This window comes from Lolium perenne, chromosome 1 (genome assembly GCF_019359855.2).
Source record: "Lolium perenne isolate Kyuss_39 chromosome 1, Kyuss_2.0, whole genome shotgun sequence".
Lineage (NCBI taxonomy): Eukaryota > Viridiplantae > Streptophyta > Magnoliopsida > Poales > Poaceae > Lolium > Lolium perenne.
Window position 1 is genome coordinate 50,519,661 of NC_067244.2, and position 6,536 is coordinate 50,526,196.

The 6,536-nt window shown below is 42.3% G+C and overlaps 1 pseudogene; it reads left to right on the top strand.

The window, feature by feature from the left end:
• Nucleotides 1-1,072: 1,072 nt before the first annotated feature.
• On the top strand, nucleotides 1,073-2,926 carry LOC127338043 (protein FAR1-RELATED SEQUENCE 5-like; annotated as a pseudogene).
• Nucleotides 2,927-6,536: the final 3,610 nt, after the last annotated feature.

The following is a 6,536-nucleotide window of genomic DNA, read 5'->3' on the forward strand; positions in this document are numbered from 1 at the left end:
CGTCCCTCCAGGATATGGTTCAAGCCGAGGCGGAGAAGAAGAAGAGGCTGCGCCGCGGAGGATCAAGGCCAGGGAGAAGGAAGTCCAAGTGATCATGAGTTGCCTGCAGATTTTGCTGATTTCCACACCATGCACGCAGAGATCCGTGACAGCAATGTTCATGATCAACTTCAAGCTGATCTCGTTGAGCATTTGTGAAGGATCAAAGGAGATGCCGCGACACCTTGATCTAGCCCTATTTTACATTTGTTTTTAGTTGTTTTATTGTTTGTTGTATTTTAGTTTGAAAACTATCTCCGCAAACATATTTATTCCTATGTTATATTTAATAAATGATTGTGTGTTAAAAAAAGCTTTAAAAAAATGTTTGGGGGCGCGTTTGGGGGGCGGCTGGGGGAGCGACGTCCCCAAACGCGACACGAACAAAACACATCCCCAAACTCTCAATCCAGTGCGGTTTGGGGGACTCTTTGGGGGACGCGACTGGAAAATGCTATTAGGTATTAGGTGTAGAGTCCGGATCGACCAAATCCTTGCCTGGATTGATTCAAGGTTTCATTCCACACAAAAGGAACGAGCCCTCAGGGTGGAGTAGGAAAAAAATTCTATGGGGCAGGCCCTCACGGCATCCCTCTTGAGGCACCTTCTAAGATTGAGACATGTCATCTTTACGCACACATCTCAAAGTTCTCTCATCCCCTAATCCAATCGTATGTGTATCAAGAAGATACGGCTGCTGTACCAATTAGAGAAAACGCATCATACGGAGCTGTATCCCATAGCCTCCTCATTAGCGTAGGTTTGATCTACAAACAGAGGCACAAACCTGAGCAATTGCAGCGTGTTCTTGAAGAGGAAGATCATGGCGTCTGAAAACTTTCCGCCGCCAGCCGCGACCTCCACCGTCCAGCATACCGACGCTGCCACAACTATAGTACGTACATCCACCGGTCATGAAGCGACAACAGGAGCCAAGACCTGCGATGTCTAGCACACCGCGACTGCCGATGGCGGCGGCACACAACAACCGGATCGTTCATCCGCACTTGACTCGTCGGGGAATCATGTCGCCATGCTCACCTCCCAGCCTATATCCGGTGACAAGACAGATAAGACAATGCAATCGTCCGCTGAACGATCTCTCAGGCGCACATCGACGATCCAATCGAGCTCTGCTTCCACGTTGAAAGCTTCAAGTATAACGCCATCTCCTGCTAAGGTACCAAGCTGATCCATGCATCAAATAAAATCATTGTTTATATAGAGCAGATTGGTTTATATATATTTTATCGCAGGTGGATAATAATAACTCTGAATCACTAAAAATTCCTAAAGTTGGGATGGTTTTCAAATCAGAAGAGGATGCATATGAATTTTACAATGAATATGATGGTAAGATTGGTTTTAGTATTCGGAAGAGCCACTCCAAGTTGAGACCAAATAAAACAATATATAAGAAGCATATAGTTTGTAGCAATGAGGGTGAACGGCATACTCATTCAACACATGAAACTCTGAAACAGAATGCTGAAACAAGGTCTCGTTGTGATGTCCGTGTTCAGTTTAGTATTGCTCGTGATGGTGTTTGGAAGGTGCAGAAGGTTGTATTGGAGCACAATCATTATCTCGCAAGTCCAGATAAAAGACACATGTTGCGGTCACAACGTCGTTTGGTAGAGTCTGATAAACTTGTGATTGGTCATATGAGGGAAGCAGGATTTAAGCCTGCCGAAGTGTTCAAATTTTTCAAGCAGTGGTATGGAGGACCTCAGAATGTACCTTTCTTGCGAGTCGATAGCAATAATCATATCGGTCGCGAGCGGAAGAAATATTTGGAAGTAAATGATGCGCAAACACTATTAGAGTTCTTAAAGAACAAGCAGTTGGAAGATCCTTGTTTTTTTATGCCATACAATTAGATGAAGAGGATTGTCGGATAGCTATTTTTTTTTGGGCAGACGGTCAAGCTATCATGGACTATGCTTGCTTTGGTGATGCATTATCATTTGATACCACATTTCAAACAAATAAGTTTGAAATGCCTTTTACACCACTTCTCAGAACTAACCATCATAAACAGACCATTCTTTTTGGAGCTGCACTATTATGTGATGAAACTACCGACTCATTTATATGGCTCTTCAACACATTCTTAACAGCAATGTCTGGCAAGAGACCTGTTACAATCTTCACAGAACAATGTGCAGCTATGTCAAAGGCAATTAGCATAGTTCTTTGGAGCACAAAGCATCGCCTCTGTCTTTGGCACATTTATCAAAATGCCGCTAAGCATCTTAGCCATGTTATTTCAAACCATCCTCAGTTTCTTGCTGATTTTAAAAAAGTTGTATACCTTGAAAGTTCAGTGGCATACTTTGATGAGAAGTGGCAAGAATTGTTGATTGCTTATGACCTTGTGGAGAACTCATGGATACAAACTTTGTATGGTTTGCGTGAAAAGTGGGCTGCCGTGTACCGCAATGATTCATTTTCCGCCGACATGACCACAACTGAAAGGAGCGAAGGTATGAACAATGTGTTCAAGAAACAATTTCGCAAGAGGTTGTGTCTTTCAGAGCTCATAGTGGAGTATGAGAAGTGTGTTGTTAGTCTTCGTGAAAATGAACTAGATGCAGATTTTAAGTCACGGAAGTCTACACCTGTTCCTTATGTAAGAAATTTACCTATGCTGAAAACTGCAGCTGAGTCATATACAAGGAGGCTTTATACTGATTTTGAAGAACAGTTCAAACAACAATTTTTTGTCAAGTGCGAACTCATTTCTGAAGTTGTAAATGTCTGAACTTATAAGGTGATGGCTATGCAATATGAGGAAGAGGCGATAGTTACCTTCAATTATGAGAATGTGACCATATCATGTTCGTGCAGAATGTTTGAATCCAAAGGTATGCAGTCTGAGTTCTGACAAGTTCATAATATATAATTATTTTTATAACATGTGTGCCATTATGTGATAGGTTTGTTGTGCAAACATTCTCTGCGAGTGTTCAACATCAATGAGGTGTTCGCTTTGCCATCGCAATATATATTACACCGGTGGACAAAATATGCAAAAAGAGATTATGCTTCGAATAATCAGGGAAGTCCACAAGAAATGTTACAAACGCCGGCTGCACGCATTTCTCGGAAAGCAGCCTCTATTGCACTGAAGTGCTCTGTTTCAGAAGAACTTCTTATAGAATTAGAGAAAGCTAGCTATAGATGTGCTAGATCAAGAAGCGGATGATTCACTATGCCAAAGAAGACCTGTGAAACCTCCAACTATTCATATAGATTCAAATGACTTGGGTGAAGATATTAGAAATGGTAATATATCATTTAAAGTTCCCCAAGCCATCAAAGGTCCAATGGTAAAACGGACGAAAGATGCACTTGAAAAGAAAGGAACAAAGAAGCCAAAAACTGAAAAAACGAAACCGAAGACTGGAACGACGAAGCCAAAGACTGGAACTAGAAAAGGTAGCGCAACCCACTTGTTCTTCTTTTTTTTACCATCACAGTTGCATTGGCAGTAAAGTTTGCCTTATTTACATGGTTCTTCATAGTAGGTGCTGGAAAGAAAGTAAAAGAAGCTACTATGGTTGGAGAAGGTCCCCAGCAGTTTACCTGTCAAGTATCTTTCATGCATTTCAGTTGTACCACGAAAATTCTTATCATTTTCATACTTACTATGACACAGGGACATTTTGATGCAAGCGGAACTAATACTACAGTACCATACTTCACAAATAATATGTTTCTCGGACAACTTCCTCAGCAATTTAACGTAAGACAGATTACTCGAATTTTTTTATAGTTCTATATAACAAAATTGTACCACAAAAGTTCTAAACATTCGCACTACCTTTTTACGGCACAGGGATCTTTTGAGGCAAGCACAAGTTTTGATACTACAATACCACACTTCAGAAATAATAATTTTTATGGACAACTTCCTCAACAATTTACAGTAAGATAGATTATTCCATTTTATTATAGTTCTATATAACAAATTTGTACCACAGAAATTCTAAACATTCGCGCTACCTTTTTATGAAACAGGGACCTTTTGAGGCAAGCACAAGTTTTCATACAGCAATACCACAGTTCACAAATAGTAATAATTTTCACCGGGATTCTTCAAACATGCTTGGTCCATTCATCCAAGGAGGATATACAGAACTTCTACTTCAAACTGATCAAACTTCAGAGCTGCAGCACCCTTCGAGAAGATTGGATTTTGATTCCGTGAATCCTACAGGACGCAAGTAGTAGGCATAGAAGTAGTACCTTTTATTATGTCTTCTTCTGTTCAGTGACCCATATATATATATGTAGTTGGTTTGAGCACATAAATATATATATAGTTGGTTTGAGCACATAAATATATGTTCCATTGAACTGGATCATGACAGTGAGGATATTCATTCACCAATTCCATCATTTTTCATGTTCCTGTAATTTTTCTACCATCTTCAGACATAGGCTACTAAAGCATGCCTCCAAAATCATTTAACAAATGCTTCACGCTTATCTTTATTAATAAGAAAAGAGTATGTTAAAAGTACAACATCAGGAGCTCGGAGAATACTGAGCAAGGATTTGAGACAAATCAGAACCATAGGAGATATGACACACTACACCAGAAACCAACAACCTGAAACCTGAACTAAAAAGCAGTACTAAAACTAGCATCTGTCCTCGTAGCAAGCAAGTCATCAGTCCTATAGAGCTCTAGACTCTGGATAGGGAAATCGGCAACAATCCTGGAGTGCAGTAAGTTCCAAACTAGATGGCTAAGTTTGCAGTGGACAAACAGATGGGTACACCATTTAGGATGTTATAATCGAGATGCACAATAAACGAAGAACGAAAAGTAAAACACTGCAGGGGACACGAGATTTTAACGTGGAAAACCCTTGCAACACACAAGGGAAAAAACCACGGGCGCCAGCCAGCAAAACTTCACTATTTCGGTGGTGTTTACAAACGCCGTGGGTGTACAATGATGCGATGATACCCTAGCGGCGGCTTACAGGGAAAATATATAGACGGTGGCAACGATCGGGCCTCGCTCCGCTCGTCAGAAGTTAGCCTCTTCTTGGAATTTGGATCACAATATAACAAACTACACCTTGAGACAAATTCCTTGTAGCATAACTTCAACAATCACCTGAATCAACAAAGAAAACACTTGCTGGCGCCAATAGCCACTTGGGCTAAACAGTTATACCAACCAAGCTTGAGCAAAGCTCAAACTTGGACACAGGGACAGGCTTAGTCATCATATCAGCAGGATTATCATGAGTACTAATCTTGCATACCTTCACTTTACCTTTTGCAACCACATCTCTGATTGTGTGGTACTTAATATCAATGTGCTTTGTCCTCTCATGGAACATCTGATCTTTAGTAAGATAAATAGCACTTTGACTGTCACTGAACAACTTAATGCAAGAATTATCTCCACAAAGCTCAGCATATAAACCTTTCAGCCAAACAGCCTCTTTACCTGCCTCAGCAATAGCCATGTACTCAGCCTCAGTAGTAGATTGTGCAACAACATCCTGCAAAGTACCCTTCCAGCTAACAGCACATCCACCAACAGTAAACACATAACCTGTGAGGGGCCTTCTCTTATCCAAATCGCTAGCATAATCTGAATCCACATATCCGGCGAGCCCCTCACCAATCCTGCCAAACCTCAAGCAAGCTTTTGATGTGCCGCGAAGGTACCTGGAAATCCACTGAACAGCTTTCCAATGTTCTTTACCAGGATTAGCCATGTATCGACTGACCAAACTCATAGCATATGTGTTGTCGTCAGAAACCCACCGGCGGGCAGCGACGGGCAACACCGTAGAGCCGGGAACAACCTAGAGCTGCGGCTGGCTGAGGTCCCTCCGAGCGACGGCCCGCAAAGCCTTCTGGTCACACGTCCGATGCTGATTGCAAGGGCGTGCCACCTGACCTATACCTGGTCAGGAAGGTGATGGAGATGCCTTGCTTAGTTTCCTGCATGGCATACACGTAAACATTAAATACGAGCCTCGATCGGCTCTCAGGTTATCCTGTGAATCGGCTCAAGGAGCCGATCCACCCATGATTCGTACGGGGTGCACGAATATATGGTGGTCCTGCTTGATCAAGATAAAGCTAATTGGATCTACGACGATTTAGGGTTTTCACCGCATAATCAGATCATCCTACTCCAGGTTGGGCCTCGCGGCCACGCACGGTGATCGTAAGCCGATCCTAAACAAGGCCTAAAAACCAACACGAAGTTGATCCCCGGAACATCCTGTTTAGGACTAGCGAACGACACCCTACGTGCCGCTGGATCCTCCCCCCCTTTGTAAGGCCTAACTATTGCAGATATTAAACTAATCCTTGTAGAACAAGGATCAATCGTAACGGATCAGATCTACTAAACAATGATCAAGCGGGGTGCCGCCCCCACACCTAAGATAGGTGTGAGGGCGGCTAGACATGCAAGGGTTGCACTACGATAGCATGTTACGCGAAGAACTATGCTA